Below are 16492 nucleotides of genomic sequence, written 5' to 3'. Positions count from 1 at the left end.
TAAAGCTTGTTTTGATCAAATAGGCAATCTGGGAAAATAATCTGAGATAAATGGTTCTGCTGGAGGTGGACGGGCGGCTGACTTTGGACTTCCTGTTATTTCCCGTTTACTTGATCGCCTAGCAACAGAGAGCTATTCAGATGGTAGTGAGAGCCCGATCAAAATTAATTAAATAAAAACCTATTGGTTTTTAAGGCGAAAGTATATGAGAAATGAGAAAATCATTACCTATGGGTCAACTCCTGTTTTATAACTATAAATAAAGGTCACACACACACACACACCATTCACCTTATCTATTCTAGCTGTTTCAGTTGCCAGGATGCACTTAAACAGTGGCTCTGACAACATAGATGCAGCACACACACACACACACACACACACACACACACACACACACACACACACACACACACACACACACACACACACACACACACACACACACACACACACACACACACACACACACACACACACACACACACACACACACACACACACACACACACCTATCAAGGGTTGCTACAGTACAATCCTACAACCTGGCTGTTAATCTAAACTCATTACTACTCTCAATGCAGTTGTTAAACAGAGACCCACAATCATTGTACCTAGATATAATAAGGCATACAGGGGATAATAATAATAAAAACGTTTGATGAATTGAACATGGTGGACCCTCTTGTAAACAAGTGTAATGCTTAATTGGGTCGTCCACTCACAGTTAACAGCCTTTGTATTGAGTTTGTGCTTGAAATGTACTGTAATTCTGCAAACTGTTAATAAATATTTCAATCAATCAATCAAAAAGTACAAGTGTTCCCTCTTGTGGTTCAGATGCATATAACAGGCACACTGAACAACAATCCTGAAGGCTTTAGTTTATATATGTTGACACAGGGACCTGGCAGTTTCCCCAGTAATTGTACCTCTCCGATTCAGAATACTTGACTCAAAGGGTTCTGTCCTTCCGCCTTCGCCTTCAGCCCCGCCCCCATTTAGCCTATAGGCCTACAGTGTCACGTCCTGAAAATAGACGATTTACAAGTTCTAGCCTACAAACCTACAAGATATACACATAGCCAGTGTAAATGGTAAAATGGTAAATGGTGCATTTATATAGCGCCTTTATCCAAGGCGCTTTACAAGGCACCACCCAAACAAACCTGGAAAGATTCACAGGGCAAAAACTGTGTAGGAGCCAATATGGGTGATTTATGGTGGTGTTATTGCACCGCCAAGTGTGGCTGCCGGTGTGGCTGCCGGTGTGTTTGGTCCACTGATATGCGCACGCGCGCACACACACACACACACACACACACACACACACACACACACACACACACACACACACACACACACACACACACACACACACACACACACACACACACACACACACACACACACACACACACACACACACACACACACACACACACACACACACACACACACATTATTGTACACAAACAAGTGCTGCTGAATGCAAAGGAGCCAGGCTGGAGTGCGAGTCGAGCGTGTCAATAAATATATTTGGTGAGTCCAAACTAAGGCCACCATTGGAAGAAACAGTTCTACCTCATACAATTAATAATGGTTTAGCTGGTAATCCATATAGCATAAATATATAACACCACAAATATTTTTGAAATAGGCCTACACCCTACATCAGTGCAATGGCATGCTCTAGCAAAAAAAAAGAAAAAAACTCATTGTTGTAAGGTTTTCAAAAGCAGAAAGCAAAAAGTCTTTTGACAAGATCCGTAGAAATATGCAAAATTATTTGTGCTCGTCTATCCAACTCACTGACAACATGCAGCTGCATAATTTGATCTTCTCAACTTAGTTATAAATACCAGGGCACGATTATTGACAGCACAGACATGCTGTGTAAGAAGGGCCAGCAACGCCCTTTTTTGCCTAAGGAAACTAGCCAGGTTTAATGTCGACAGAGACCTGATGAAACTGTTTTACAGTGCCTATGTACATTCTATTATCTCCTTTTCTATCATCTGTTGTATTGGCAACCTCACCATTAAAGATAAAAATTCTCTTAGAAGTATTGTGAAAACTGCATCCAAAATTACTGGCATTCAGTTGGAGAGCCTCGATCCTTTTTACAATAGACAGCTGCTCATGAAGGCCAGGGCCATTCGGCAGGATAATGCCCACCGAGTCAGAGTACAGGCTGTTGCCATCAGGCCGTCGTCTGGGTGCCCCCGTTGTCAAAAACAACAGATATAAGCACTCCTTTGTCCCTGCCTCGATTCGTGCAGTCAATGCTGCCAGTAATCATGTAATGTGATGATGACGATGCTGAAACATGCACTTTATGCGGCACTTTATATCTTAGCACTTTTTTTGCCTTTCTCTTTTTATCTTTTATTCTATACCTGCACTAGATGCGACCAGACCTCTGTTTAGGCTATGGTGTCTCATGTCTGTTGTTGTCCTGTATTGTTTTGTATTGTTTGTATGTCTGAAATCACTACTGTTGCTGTAAACACAATTGCCCTTCTGGGACATTAATAAAGACCTTGAACCTTGAACCTTGGCCATGGCAATCAATTGGCTCAGGCAGAGCCTGGCAATAAGCCTATCTCACAGAATTTCCCCGCCCACTTAATACGCCCCCTTTCGGGGTTAGTGGTGATAGCGTGACGTCACTCCATAGACGCTACATGTTAACAGAGGTAATTTAAGAAGTCTACAACTTTTGTTTTCTCAAGGTAAGGTTTGTTCTATCTGTTCGAGCTGATTTACCATCTTGTTTGCTTCATAATAATATTGGTCTGTCACATTTTTACATTAGAAAATGTACTTAGATTCTCCAGAGAAAAAAACGTGTAAATGCTAATGTTAAATGACACCACTATTTACCGGAAGTGGGCGTGGAAAGCGGGCTGTGAGATAGGCCTATTGCAGAGGTGTGGGGACTTAACACAAAGCGTGCTAACGATTCTGATTAACTGCATGCCCCTCACTGCTACGATGATAGCATTGGACGAGGAACCTTTTCCTAGGCCGACAGCAAATGTTCTCTTATAGCTCAAAATGTTCTCTTATACCTCAAAAGAAAGCTAAATGTGTCCACTCCAATTATTATATTTAAGATGGAGATATATATCTGGAGATATATATCTTTATGCAACACCTGCTTTTGTAGTAACAGGCTCATCTTGAACAGAAGCCGAGTTAGGAGCTGTTTTACGGCCGATTCATACTCCTATTTTACCGCTGTTTCGGCGCTGTAGTGCCGAAATGATTTCGGCTCGTCAGAAATTTTCAGTAGCACCGAAGAGCCGACTTTAGGACGGTACCCTCCCCCCCGAACCTAAAATGACGTCACATTGTAGGCTCTACAGAGCCGAACCTTTTATTCGGCTCTAAAATAGAAGTATGAATCGGCCCTTATGTCAGGCGTTGACAGGCAGTTTTAAAAAATAAATAGAAATTCTATACACCGAATGAAAGCCCTGAATGTCTACTTTTACGAGGAAAAAGTACACATACCATTTACCTTTCGTCGCTGAATGGCTTTTGTATGAGCTAAAGAATGAGCATATGGGACTGAGGGAACATATCGGGGCTACGTTACTACTGTTTTATTTATTTTTTATGAAGATTATGATGACGGATCAAGTGGGATCACGTGATCGAGTGTTGACACATTGCCCGGGTGTGTACTGTGTAGAAAGGCGATTGAAAGTAATCAATAAAAACATGCGGTAAACGCAGAAATCCGCGTCCCGCACCGGAGGGATTCGAAACACGTAGAAATCCCTTTCCCGCACGGGATGTGTTAAGATCATTAGGTCCACTGGCAGAGCCTGACCAGACTGGACCCCTTTCCCGATAGTTCTGGACAACCGTGAATCCGACCGACTCAAGGCTGCACACAGCACCCTGTGGTGGCCAAATTTAGATCTAACACCCGTAACGTCATATACGTTTTTTACCATTTATATAAGTCCCCTTACCTCATACTGTAAGTTTTAACCGGCCACGTATTGTAAGTCACCTAACCTCATACGTTTTTACCAGCCATGTAATTCCCCTAACCTCATATCAGTTTTAAGCGGCCATGTAAGTCCCCTACCCTCATAATCTTTTACCAGTCACGTAAGTCCCCTAACCTCATATCAGTCTTAACCGGCCATGTAGGCCTAAGTCAGTTTCACTTCTGTGTTTCCTAATCGCAGCCAGTAGGCTCCAGTAAGTAACCTACTGGTGATTATCGGCTGATAACATTCAAAGCCGTTTAGATATTCATACATTTGAAAGTCTAACTCAAAATGTATAATATACTACAAATGATAACAGAAGCAACAATACATTACAATACATAGTTTGTATTATTATATTTCCCTCCAGATGTGTTTATAGGCTATGACAGATATTAAATGATTGTTCATTTTCCATGAAATAATATTAGTTGCTCTCAAATAAACCGTGTCATTCAACTTTTTGGAATGTCAGAACTTGTTGGGACTCAGAAGAAAGCAATATGAATGCAAACATAATGCTCTCAGACAGATGGATATTCAGATCATGTAGATATAAATGTCAGCCAAGGAGTACATTTATTAACAAAATAGAACACAGCAAAATGACATTAAGCCATACCAGAAAAAACTGTAAAAGTTCAAAAAGCACAGTTACCTCAAACAATTCATAATGGTTTACTTATTAATTTATAACACAAATATATAACACCAAAAATAATTTGCAATACATATTATGACCATCCTCTCCTCTAGCCAAAAAAGAAATCACCAAAAATGGTGAAAGAGTTGGAAAGTCTCCGAAGACCAACTCAGTCCTAATAGATGCCAATTTTGACAAGATCCGTAGAAATATCCATATTTTTGTATGTTTCTATGCTTGTATGTCCAACTGACTGCCAACGTACAGTGGTTTCATTTGATCCTCCCAGCGAGCTAATTTATAGTGGATAAGCTTTTGGGGTCTTCAAAATAAGACGGCTGAAAGCTTGCCGTGAAAGATCTATGAATAAACTTGGCAGGTTAACCTTGGCAGGTTTTGACTTCCCTCTCACAGAAGTAAAAATCAGTTATGTAACGTGCCCCGCGATAAACATACATTTTGTAACCACGATAATCAACGCTTTAGTTATGGGCTGTGAATAACCTTGTTTTGATCAAAAACGCAATCTTGGAAAATAATCCAAGATGAATGCATTTAAAAAAATCTGTTCTGCTGGAGGCGGACGGCAGGTGGACATTTCACTTCCGGTTATTTCCTGTTTACTAGATCACCTAGCCAGCCGTTTCGACTGAAAATCAACCGATAATTCCCAGTAGGTTACTTATTAAGCCGATCTTATCTAGCCGGTCAGCTCGTCTGGAGCCTACTGGCTGCGATTGGCGTTGATGACACGTTAACCGATCTTATCGGTCTATTCAGGTCTACTGGACATGCTGAGAGCCTACTGAAAATGACAAGCCTCCTCATACCCTCCCCTAAACCTAACCGCAAGCATGTCGCAGCACGGTCCTAATATTAACGCATGTTCGCCAACCTTAATCCTGTCGTTTTGGTCTACTGCCTACTAAAAACGACAAGCCTCCTCATACCCTCCCCTAAACTTAACCGCAAGCATGTCGCAGTGCGGTCCTAATATTAACGCATGTTCGCCAACCGTAATCCTGTCGTTTTTTTTCAGTCAGCAGGTATGCCCATGCCCAAAAACAATAGTACTGATCCGAACTGATAACTGCGGTCTTGTCCATTGATAACAGTCAAAGCGGGTGGCCTAGCAACCGTGAGTCTTTCAGAAGTTGCATATGAGCGCAATTGAACTTAATCAATATAAACCCTTAAAATGATGGCATATTCTATCAACGACAGTGAACGGTTGGATTTTAAATGACGGAATGTGTTAACCGACTGAAACTCTTGTCACATTGTTAACATTATGACTAGTGTTTCCTCCAGTGTGGACACACTGGTGCGTCTTCAGATTACATGACTGACTGAAACTCTCGTCACAATTTTTACACTGGAAAGGTTTTTCTCCAGTGTTGTTACGCTGGTGTCTATTCAGGTGACTTGACTGACTGAAACTCGTGTCACAATGTTTACAATGGAAAGGTTTTTCTCCAGTGTGGCTACGCTGGTGTCTCTTTAAGTCAGCTGACAGGCTGAAACTCTTGGTACACAGTTTACAATGGAAAGGCTTTTCTCCAGTGTGGATACGCTGGTGTGTCGTCAGGTGACTTGACCGACTGTAACTCTTGTCACATTTTTTACAGTGGAAAGGTTTTCCTCCAGTGTGGACACACTGGTGCGTCTTCAGATTACATGACTGACTGAAACTCTTGTCACAATTTTTACACTGGAAAGGTTTTTCTCCAGTGTTGTTACGCTGGTGTCTATTCAGGTGACTTGACTGACTGAAACTCGTGTCACAATGTTTACAATGGAAAGGTTTTTCTCCAGTGTGGCTACGCTGGTGTCTCTTTAAGTCAGCTGACAGGCTGAAACTCTTGGTACACAGTTTACAATGGAAAGGCTTTTCTCCAGTGTGGATACGCTGGTGTGTCGTCAGGTGACTTGACCGACTGTAACTCTTGTCACATTTTTTACAGTGGAAAGGTTTTTCTCCAGTGTGGATATGCTGGTGTATCTTCAGATCATATGACAGACTGTAACTCTTGTCACATTTTTTACAGTGGAAAGGTTTTTCTCCAGTGTGGATATGCTCGTGTATCTTCAGATCATATGACCGACTGAAACTCTTGTCACATTTTTTACAGTGGAAAGGTTTTTCTCTATTGTGGATATGCTGGTGTGTCCTCAGTGAACCTGCCTGAGTGAAACTCTTGTCACAATGTTGACAATGGTAAGGCTTTTCTCCAGTGTGAATACGCTGGTGTGTCTTCAGGTCACTTGACTGACTGAAACTCTTGTCACAATTTTTACAATGGAAATGGTCCTGGATTCCACCAGTGTGGATACGCTGGTGTCTCTTCAGGTGACTTGACTGACTGAAACTCTTGTCACAACCTTTACAATGGAAATGGATTCCACCAGTGTGGATACACTGGTGTCTCTTCAGGTGACTTGACTGACTGAAACTCTTGTCACAATTTTTACAATGGAAAGGTTTTTCTCCAGTGTGGACACGCTGGTGTCTATTCAGGTGATTTGACTGACTGAAACTCTTGTTACACAGTTTACACTGGAAATGCTTTTCTCTGGTGTGGACACCTCCACTTGTCTCCCCCAAATCATCACTGTCTTCAGTGACTTCAGTGTCAGATTCAAGTTCAACTTCAACTTCAGAGCAGTGTGAAGAGATGTCTTCATCAACTTCACTTGACACTGCTAGTAATGTCAACATTGACCCAACAGGTTCCTCCGTTCTTTGGAGTTGTTCCTCCTGTTTCGATTTAATGTGTGGAAGCTCTGGTTCCTCCTTGAGCAGACTGAGGCTCCTCTCTTGTTCAGGAGAAACTTCCTCTTTACACACAACCATGTGCAGGATGTCTAGGAGCAGAACAATAAAATGATAGTCAACACTAGGTTCCTAAAATTTTAATCTAGTTTTCCATATTCCATGTACATAGCTATAGTAAGACTGACCAACAAGTTAGTAAAAACTTAAAAGTTGTTACAGGTGGTTCTGGAAACCAACATATACATTTTAAAAGGTAACATTAATTAGTTATACTAGATCTGTGACCGTCGGGCACCGGCCTACTTGGGAACAATGAAAATCGGGAATACACCACACCCTAGTATGCAATACCTGTTATGTCCGTTGTCATAGAACCCGTTTTAACAGTCTGTTCTGTGTAAGTTCTTGTGCAGTGGCAAACGTCTGTGGAGAATGTGTGGAGAATGTCTGAAGAGTGCAAACTGTCTGTGAAAAGTGGACTGATTAAGTAATCAAATGCCATGGCAATCAACTGGCGGTGTGGAACACGTGTTGAATTTTAAGTCTGTGTGGCCGGGCGAACGGTTCTAGAGGTATGTGGATTACAGACGTACACACGTATGTACAGTACACGTGGTGCATTTATTGTAAGATTACCCAACAAATGAATATGGTGGTAGAACAAATATTGAATTTGATTCATTTAAAAATAATCACACCTGTGTGAAATGAGGGGCGCTCATGTCATCGTACATGCATTATGTTAGTGGACATTTGACATTGCTACATAAAAGGTACATAAGGTGGTCACTTATTGGCCAAGCGCTCCCACCAACATGCTGATTTGCTCGTTTGTCATATTTAGTGGAATTATCAGCGCTTATCATCATACATCATCATGCATCATCTCATACTGGCCAATCAGAATGCCTGTTGCCTGTGATTGGTTAGCTGATTTGCTCGTTTACATATGACGTACATTTTCCCTTCAATGTCAATATGATTTAATGTTTTGATGTATAATTTACATCATAGTTAGCAGAATTCTGACGTAATTTCCCCGTTCATTGTCAATGGCAAATCTTGAGACGTGTGGGGACAAAAGCTGTAGAAGGGCTAGCGCCCCTTAAAAAAAGTCTAATCCTTTTAGCCTAAACGTTTTACTGTACCTCTGTGCTATTTAAATTATTTGACTAATAAAGTATTTAATCAGTCAATTCATATATGAGCTCTGATTTGGGAGTAAGTTAGGCTGTAGACACTGGAGGGTTTCCTCCGGGCCTGGCTCCTCCTGCGTCTGACCAGAAGTGACTTCTGTGCGTTGGGCATCAAACATCTCATTCTGTCTTGATGGATTTTTAAAAGCTTAACATGTCTGGTGAAAGTTAATGGGTCGTAGTTTAATACAGTTGTAAACTGCATGTCTAGAAATGAGTCTGTGAATCTGTCTGTATCTGGGGCAAATTTTACAAACTAGTAACTACTGCATGCTGTTAGTAGGCCAAGTATTTTTGTTTTTACATCTTAGAATGTGCTGCCAGTTGTGGTCATTGTCACGGGGCAGGCTGTGCTCTATAGACAATAGTAGAGACATGCCGGCTTGGAAGTGGCTTGTTGGTGTAACTATTCACAATATTATTGCAACAGTAGGTCGCAGTTTACTATGAAAACCGGCAAAACCTGAGAGTCAGTCCGTCACGCCTCGTGGCACACTCTATATATGGCCATTACAGAATTAATTCCATATGTTGATCTGACCTGGCCAGGGCCGTGGCTCAGCGGTCCAGGCACCTTGGCTGGTAATCCAGTCTGGCAGTGTGCCGCGGGTTCGACTCCCGATCCCGACGGCCTTTACTGCATGTCACCCCCCCATCTCTCTCCCCATTTCCTGTCAGCCTACTGTCTATCCCTCCATAAAAAAAATATAAAATAAAGGCGAAAGCCACAAAAAAAAAAAAAAAACATTTATGTTGATCTGACCTCATCAACCCCTGTACACTCAAGACACTGCCCCAGCCAGCTTCCACCCTTAGATCTCCATATATGGAGCTGACCTGTTCTGACATTCCATGTGTTGATCTGACCTCATCAAACCCCTAGATCTCCATATATGGAGCTGGCCTGTTCTGACATCACAATGATGACTCGACCAGCTCAACAGAATGATTTATCCTACTATAAATGTGCCACGTCTCTGTGTGTGTACGGTTGTAATGCACGTAACTCGAGAACCGTTTGCCCCACCGACTTCAAATTCGACACACGCGTTCCACACCCCCGCAGGGAGTGCAGTGCCCGGTATCGAGTTGGTCGGACCCACGGTTCTCCAGAACCACCACAAAAGGCTCTGCTCAGGCTCTGCCAGTGGACCTAATGAGCCCAAGTCCCCTCACCTGTGCAATATCCAGCCTCTGCCTCAGCCTCTGCCTCTGCCTACCAGTCCACTCTTCAGACACAGGCAGACAGACAGATACAGAGATCTCCATGTGGGACAGTTAAAATGGGTGGTATGACAACAGGTATTGCATACTAGATCTCCGTATGGGCACAAAAGGGACAGACGGATAGTTAAAACTGCTATGACAAGTTGACAAGTTCACAGCACAGGACACAGGACGCATACCTCCCAGGCGGATGTGTGCACGCGCCGATCTGCCCTAGCAGCGCAAACTCCACACTCTCACCGAGGAGACTGCTGACGAGCAACGCCGCCGTCTGGCCAGGGAACGCCAGCAGCGTCTCACGGAGGAGTCTCACGGAGGATGCCGTCGCGGCAAGGGCCATCACGCTTCTCGCCCTCAGGGCGTCTTACTGGTTTTAAAGTGTCTTTTGTATATTATCTAAATTCTAAGATATTATGTATATGTCTTGTACAACTTTTTGAATAATGGTATTGTAAGAGCCAAATAGGTGAAACATGTCTAAAGAATTTGTGTGACCATGGGGTGGCACCGTGTCAGGTTCACATGCATGGGTAGGGAGGATTGACCCGGAACGAAAGGGCAATGGTTTTTGACCGCAGGGACTGCTGTTTGCATTAAATATTAATTTGCCTGTTTATGCAACCTCAGAGATGCCATACTGCACAGTTTAGTAATATCTTGTCTAAAGCATGAAAAGGCACAACACTTATCCCAGTGCTTCAATTTACAATTTAGGCATTTAGCTGACGCTCTTAAACCAGAGCGACTTACATTAAGCAAGAACAAAAACATGGCAATACATCATATAGAAAATGACCGAACTTGAGCCACGGGAGACACCACTGAGCGGCCCTAAAGGGCTCTGATTTACCGTGTCGAGCGTTGCGAAGTTCAGTAGAGGCGACTCAGACCCGTCCGAGTTGTAACCAGATATGGACAGAATCGTAAATAATGTCAAACTCGAACTCCCAAACACGGTGAAATAGCACTTCCGTACTAGTGAAAGCGACGCCTCCGGCGTGTACAGTATGAAATTCCGTGCTATTTTCGCCGTATTTGTGTGAGATGGGATTGGTCATGAGCTGTGAGACAGACAAACCCTGTTCTAGATGCTTTGGCCTAATGCTACTCTGTAGAACAGTGTAGAATGTAGTGCACTTTTTATTCTTTATTGCATATTTTATGATGGTTATGCACAGGTCTAGTGCATATTGATGGGTTGGTTGATTGATTACTTTACTAATCAGAAGGAGAAGATAGGGTCCGCACACTGAGGTAAGCTTCATCAGACTGATGAAGAGCCGTGAGGCTCGAAACGTCATGTCCAAAGGAACCTTTAATATATTTTTTAAGCTTTGGAGCTTACCTCAGTGTGCGGACCTTATCTTCTTCTTATACTTTTGGCCTCGGCCCGGCACACCCGGCGCTTAGTTAGTGGATGTGTGCGTGCTCTATTGTATTTTTCTGTTACTTTATGTCAAACATGTAAATAGCACGCAGGTACAGTAAAACGTTTAAGCCAACAGGATAACGCAAAAAGTCCTGGGGACTTGTTTCCATTGTGGTCCTATAACATCCGGATATTATAGATATTTTTGACCAAGATTATCCTATAGTGAAAATACATACCGAGTTGTGGGTGGTCTTCAGGTTCCTCCTGTTTAATAGAAATGTCTTCAGGTTCCTGTTTAATAGAAATGTCTTCAGGTTCCTGTTTAATAGAAATGTCTTCAGGTTCCTGTTTAATAGAAATGTCATCAGGTTCCTGTTTAATAGAAATGTCATCAGGTTCCTGTTTAATAGAAATGTCTTCAGGTTCCTGTTTAATAGAAATGTCTTCAGGTTCCTGTTTAATAGAAATGTCATCAGGTTCCTGTTTAATAGAAATGCCATCAGGTTCCTGTTTAATAGAAACGTCCCTGGCTGAGTCTGGAGAGTTCATCTTCACCTGCAGTCTGGACTCCACACACTGCTCTGAAATGAAGTAAGTGAATAAGGACTTTAATACTATTCGCAGAAGGTAAAGGCGATACCTAAGCCCAACTCTCTAACATATGTAGAAGCCATTTCAACTGTTTTGTTTATTATTATCATGATTGTAGTTGTTATTTAGCATTTAGAATTATTTATATTGATAGCTAGTTTTTTACCTGTAGATGTCAGTAGAGTAGGCAGAAAATATTTTTACGTGTTTCCTGTCTAAATATCTGTCAAGTCCCACCGATCAGACTCACAGATACATTTCTAGACCTCTCACCTCCTACAGAGACACCATGATGGTTTACAACTACTACCAAATTGTAACCAGGCATTTCTGGCTTTCATGGCTGGAGTTACCTCTGTTTCATGACTGCACTTGACAAACCCTGTTCTAGATGCTTTGGCATATTGCCACTCTGCAGAAGAGCTGTGAAAAATCTGGTGTAGATTTCCTTTTTATTGCATATTTAAATTATGGTTATGCACATTGATTGGTTGATTGAATACTTTATTAGTCAAACATGTAAATAGCACGCAGGTACAGTACAACATTTAGGGCTCTAGGGTTCGTCCATCCTAACCCCCTTATCCCCAAACTACTTTACTTTAGGGCTCTAGGGTTCGTCCATCCTAACCCCCTTATCCCCAAACTACTTTTCCTTTTTTACTATATTGAAAAACATTTTTTAATATTTAAAATGGCCAGTCTAAAAGCGCACAACGTGTCGATGTAGATTAGCTATTTTAACAATTAAAAAATGTTTTTCAAAATAGTAAAAAGTAGTTTAGCACGGACGAAACAAATGTTCCATCTTAAAAGGAAAGTAGAATGAGGAATTCCCACAGCTCAGCTCAGCTCAGTTTTGAATTTTAGAAAAATAATTCCCAATCACAGTAATGATTTGTGCAAATTAAATTAGTTTCTTCTCCTCACTCCACGTTACACAATATTCTTAATGTATAAAATAAACACACATCCTAAAGCCGGGAAGAAGGAAAACAAAAGAATGATTTATAACCAAAAGATAAAGGTTTAAGGACTACAATATAGTACTTAAATCTTTATGTTTTGGTGGTTGTGTGTGCGGTCACAGATGTGCAGGTAGCAGCAACGACCACTCACTGTCTTCTTCTCAATCTCGTCCCACGTTGCCAGAGGAACTTTGAGTGAAGCCCTGGTTGCTCAAAGCTCTATCTGGGTTGTGCAACTTGTGCTCTTTGTGTCTTCAGGTTGAAAAGACAGTCTGTTCTTTCATATAAAGTACTGTAGAAATGTGCTAACTGCTAACGACCCGGACGAGAGAGAGCGGAACACCGGAAACGTGCCCGTCCCTCCTTTCACCCGTGTTGCAACACACACTACGTCTTTAGTTCCGGCCGAGTGACGTCACCAGTGAACTCTATGAGTGGCACCACTTTGATCGATCGATCGATTGATTGATTGATTGATTAAGAGTTTGCAGAATTACAGTACATTTCAAGGCACAACTCAATACAAAAACTGTTAACTGTGGACAACACCATAAAGCATTACACGTGTTTACAAATTACAATAGGATCCACCATTTTCAATCCATCATAGCATTTAGAGACATACAAATATACACTTCTATATAGTCAACAGGAAATCATCATAAAGGAGGCAGGGCCGGCTCCAGGATGAAATGACATGGGGTCAGTCGAAGATTTCGAGGGGGCACACTTGGGCCAAGTGTTATTATTTTTTATACAGTTATTGCGTTGTTAAATCTGGAGTTGTTGTCTCCTCTTCAATGCAAGAACGAATGTTACCTTGAATTGTAGTTGTAGACAGTAGACACCAGTTTGAATAGCCTACTAATTCAAACTGTGCTTAGGTCACATTCTCACCTAATACTTCGGTAGACTCGATGCGAATGGGAGGAGAATTGGGACTTCTTGCATATTTAATTTACTGCGGTTTGCCTTCACACTGTCATCCGCAGCTATTGGAAACGCAGCAGGGGGGACCTTTATCAATGTGTTCCATTCATAAACTAGCCTACACAGTGGAATCTATGGTGATACAATTATACTCATAACGTGCATGTGTCGTGCCGTCTGGGACTGGACCCCCCCCCCCCCCCTCTCTCTCTCTCTCTCTCTCTCTCCGCACGCAGCCACGCACTGTTAACAGACAGCAGCGCAAAATGTTTACAAGTTTATCGAGATGTAAGTCCCTACTCCCCACACAGTGACAGCACTCCATGTTTACGGCACGCACAGACAGACAGACAGAATATTCTCTAGGCTATAATACACTGCAGTGTTTTTATGTGTTTCCTTAAGCAATTGATTAATGTACTCGTAAGGGCAACTACCGCCCTATTTCTATTCTTAGTTCCATCTCGAAAGTGATGGAAAAAATAGTCTATGAACAGGTTGAAAAGTATCTTGCCACTAACAAATTATTGTACGAGTTCCAATCTGGCTTCAGAACATCCCACTCCACTGACACATGCCTTCTCTATTTAAGCGACCACATCAAACAAGAGGTGGACGCTGGCAAATACTGCGGCATGGTCATGCTGGACCTCCAAAAGGCTTTTGACACCGTGAACCACTCCATACTGGTTAACAAGCTAAAAGCAATTGGTTTCGATAGCACATCAGTGAGCTGGATGCAATCCTACCTGGAGGGGAGAGAACAGATGGTGGAAGTGAACGGAACACTGTCCCCCCCCCTCCCAGTGAGCTGTGGCGTTCCACAAGGAAGCATACTAGGGCCTCTACTGTTCCTAATATATGTAAACGACATGACTTCAGCCTGTGACTGCAACTTGTTCCTGTTCGCAGATGACTCAGCACTGCTGGTCTCGGACAGGGACAAACTGCAGGTTGAAAATGCCCTCAGCTCTGAACTCGGTAGAATCTGCACCTGGCTCGCTGATAACAAACTATCTTTACACCTGGGAAAAACTGAATCCATTCTCTTTGGCTCTATTAGTAATCTCAGCAAGGCAAATGGCTTCTTGGTTAGAGTGGGTGACAATGTTATCACACGTAAAGATGAAATTACCTACCTAGGTTCCATCCTGGAGGCTAATCTTTCCGGTGATAAAATGGCCACCAACGTAATCAAAAAAGTCAACCATAGAACAAGATTCCTCTACAGGATCTCCTCACTGGTCAACAAAAACACCTTGAAGACCTTAACAGGAGCCCTTGTACAGGGTTTCTTTGACTATGCATGCACCTCCTGGTACCACAGCACCTCAAAGGCCCTTAAAACCAGGCTCCAGACTTCCCAAAACAAACTGGTCAGGCTCCTACTTGATCTAGCCCCCCGAACCCACCTCACCCCTGCCCACTTCGACAGGCTGGAATGGCTTAGGGTCGACGACAGAGTACAGCAACTTGCAATGGGTCTGGTCCACAAGATTCGATACACCACCAAGATACCCATGTACCTGTCTAGATACTTCCTTAATGTTAACGAAGTCCACACCCACAACACCAGAGGGAGTGCAACGAACCATGTACAACCCAGATTCGGCACAAACAAGGGACTAAATTATTTTCGCTCCTATGCCACCAAAATGTGGAACGCCCTACCAACTGTCATTAAGACATGCGAATCCCTTGACTCCTTCAAAACCGCTCTCAAAGGGCACCTACGGATGGCTGCAATTCGAAACTGGCCCCCGTAAAATCTGAATCCCCCCCCCGCCCCCCCCTTTTTCCCCTCACTGTATATATTTCTTTTCCCTTTTTACCTCCTTTTTGATGAATTCCTGTTCTGTCTATAGAAGTGTCTATTTGTACGTCTCTAAATGTTTTGATGATTTGAACATGGTGGACCCTGTTGGAAACAAGTGTAATGCTTAATTGGGTCGTCCACTCACAGTTAACAGCCTTTGTATTGAGTTTGTGCTTGAAATGTACTGTAATTCTGCAAACTGTTAATAATTTCTTCAATCAATCAATCAATCAATCCTCATTTCGATCAGGGCTTCAGTCTGCTCATTCGACCACGTCTATCCACGGTAACGGGACATCTTTGCGCTGCGTAAAATATGCCTTCTCCGTCTCCAACTGTGTTCAGCTCCTCACCTGCCACATTGTTTGCTTCATTTCCTTTATTTACTGCGGATTGCATTCACACCTGCACAGAATCGTAATCTAGTGCGATTGGAAGCGAAGCGAAACCCTCGTTTTTGCTCGGAGTAGAATGCGGTTCTTTGATACGCATTAGATTTCGAATGAGCTTTCACACCTGCCAAACGAAGTGCACTTTCTGACAATGCGCAGCAGGATTCGTTTTAATCACAGCAAAGCTCTCTGGTGTGAATGTCACCTAGCCTGGTTAATAAACCAGACCGAATCAGCCGTTGGCAAAACAAAATTGCCTACCGCGACAGTGTTGTGTGATATTAGTCTGGCTTATTAGCCAGGCTAAATGTCACCATAGTATTCATTGGCAGGTCTCTGTGTGTCTGCGACTCTGCGTGCGTGCGTGTGTGTACGGTTGTAATGCACGTAACTCGAGAACCGTTCGCCCCACCGACTTCAAATTCGACATACGCGTTCCACACCCCTGCAGGGAGTGCAGTTCCAGAACCACCACAAAAGGTTCTGGTAAGGATCTGCCAGTGGGGCTAATCAGCCTAAATCCCCTCACCTGTGCAATTTCCAGCCTCTGCCTTAGCAATTGATTGCCATG

This window comes from Electrona antarctica (genome assembly GCF_951216825.1).
Source record: "Electrona antarctica genome assembly, chromosome: 1".
Classification (NCBI taxonomy): Eukaryota; Metazoa; Chordata; class Actinopteri; order Myctophiformes; family Myctophidae; genus Electrona; species Electrona antarctica.
Note: the sequence above shows the minus strand (reverse complement) of the source record.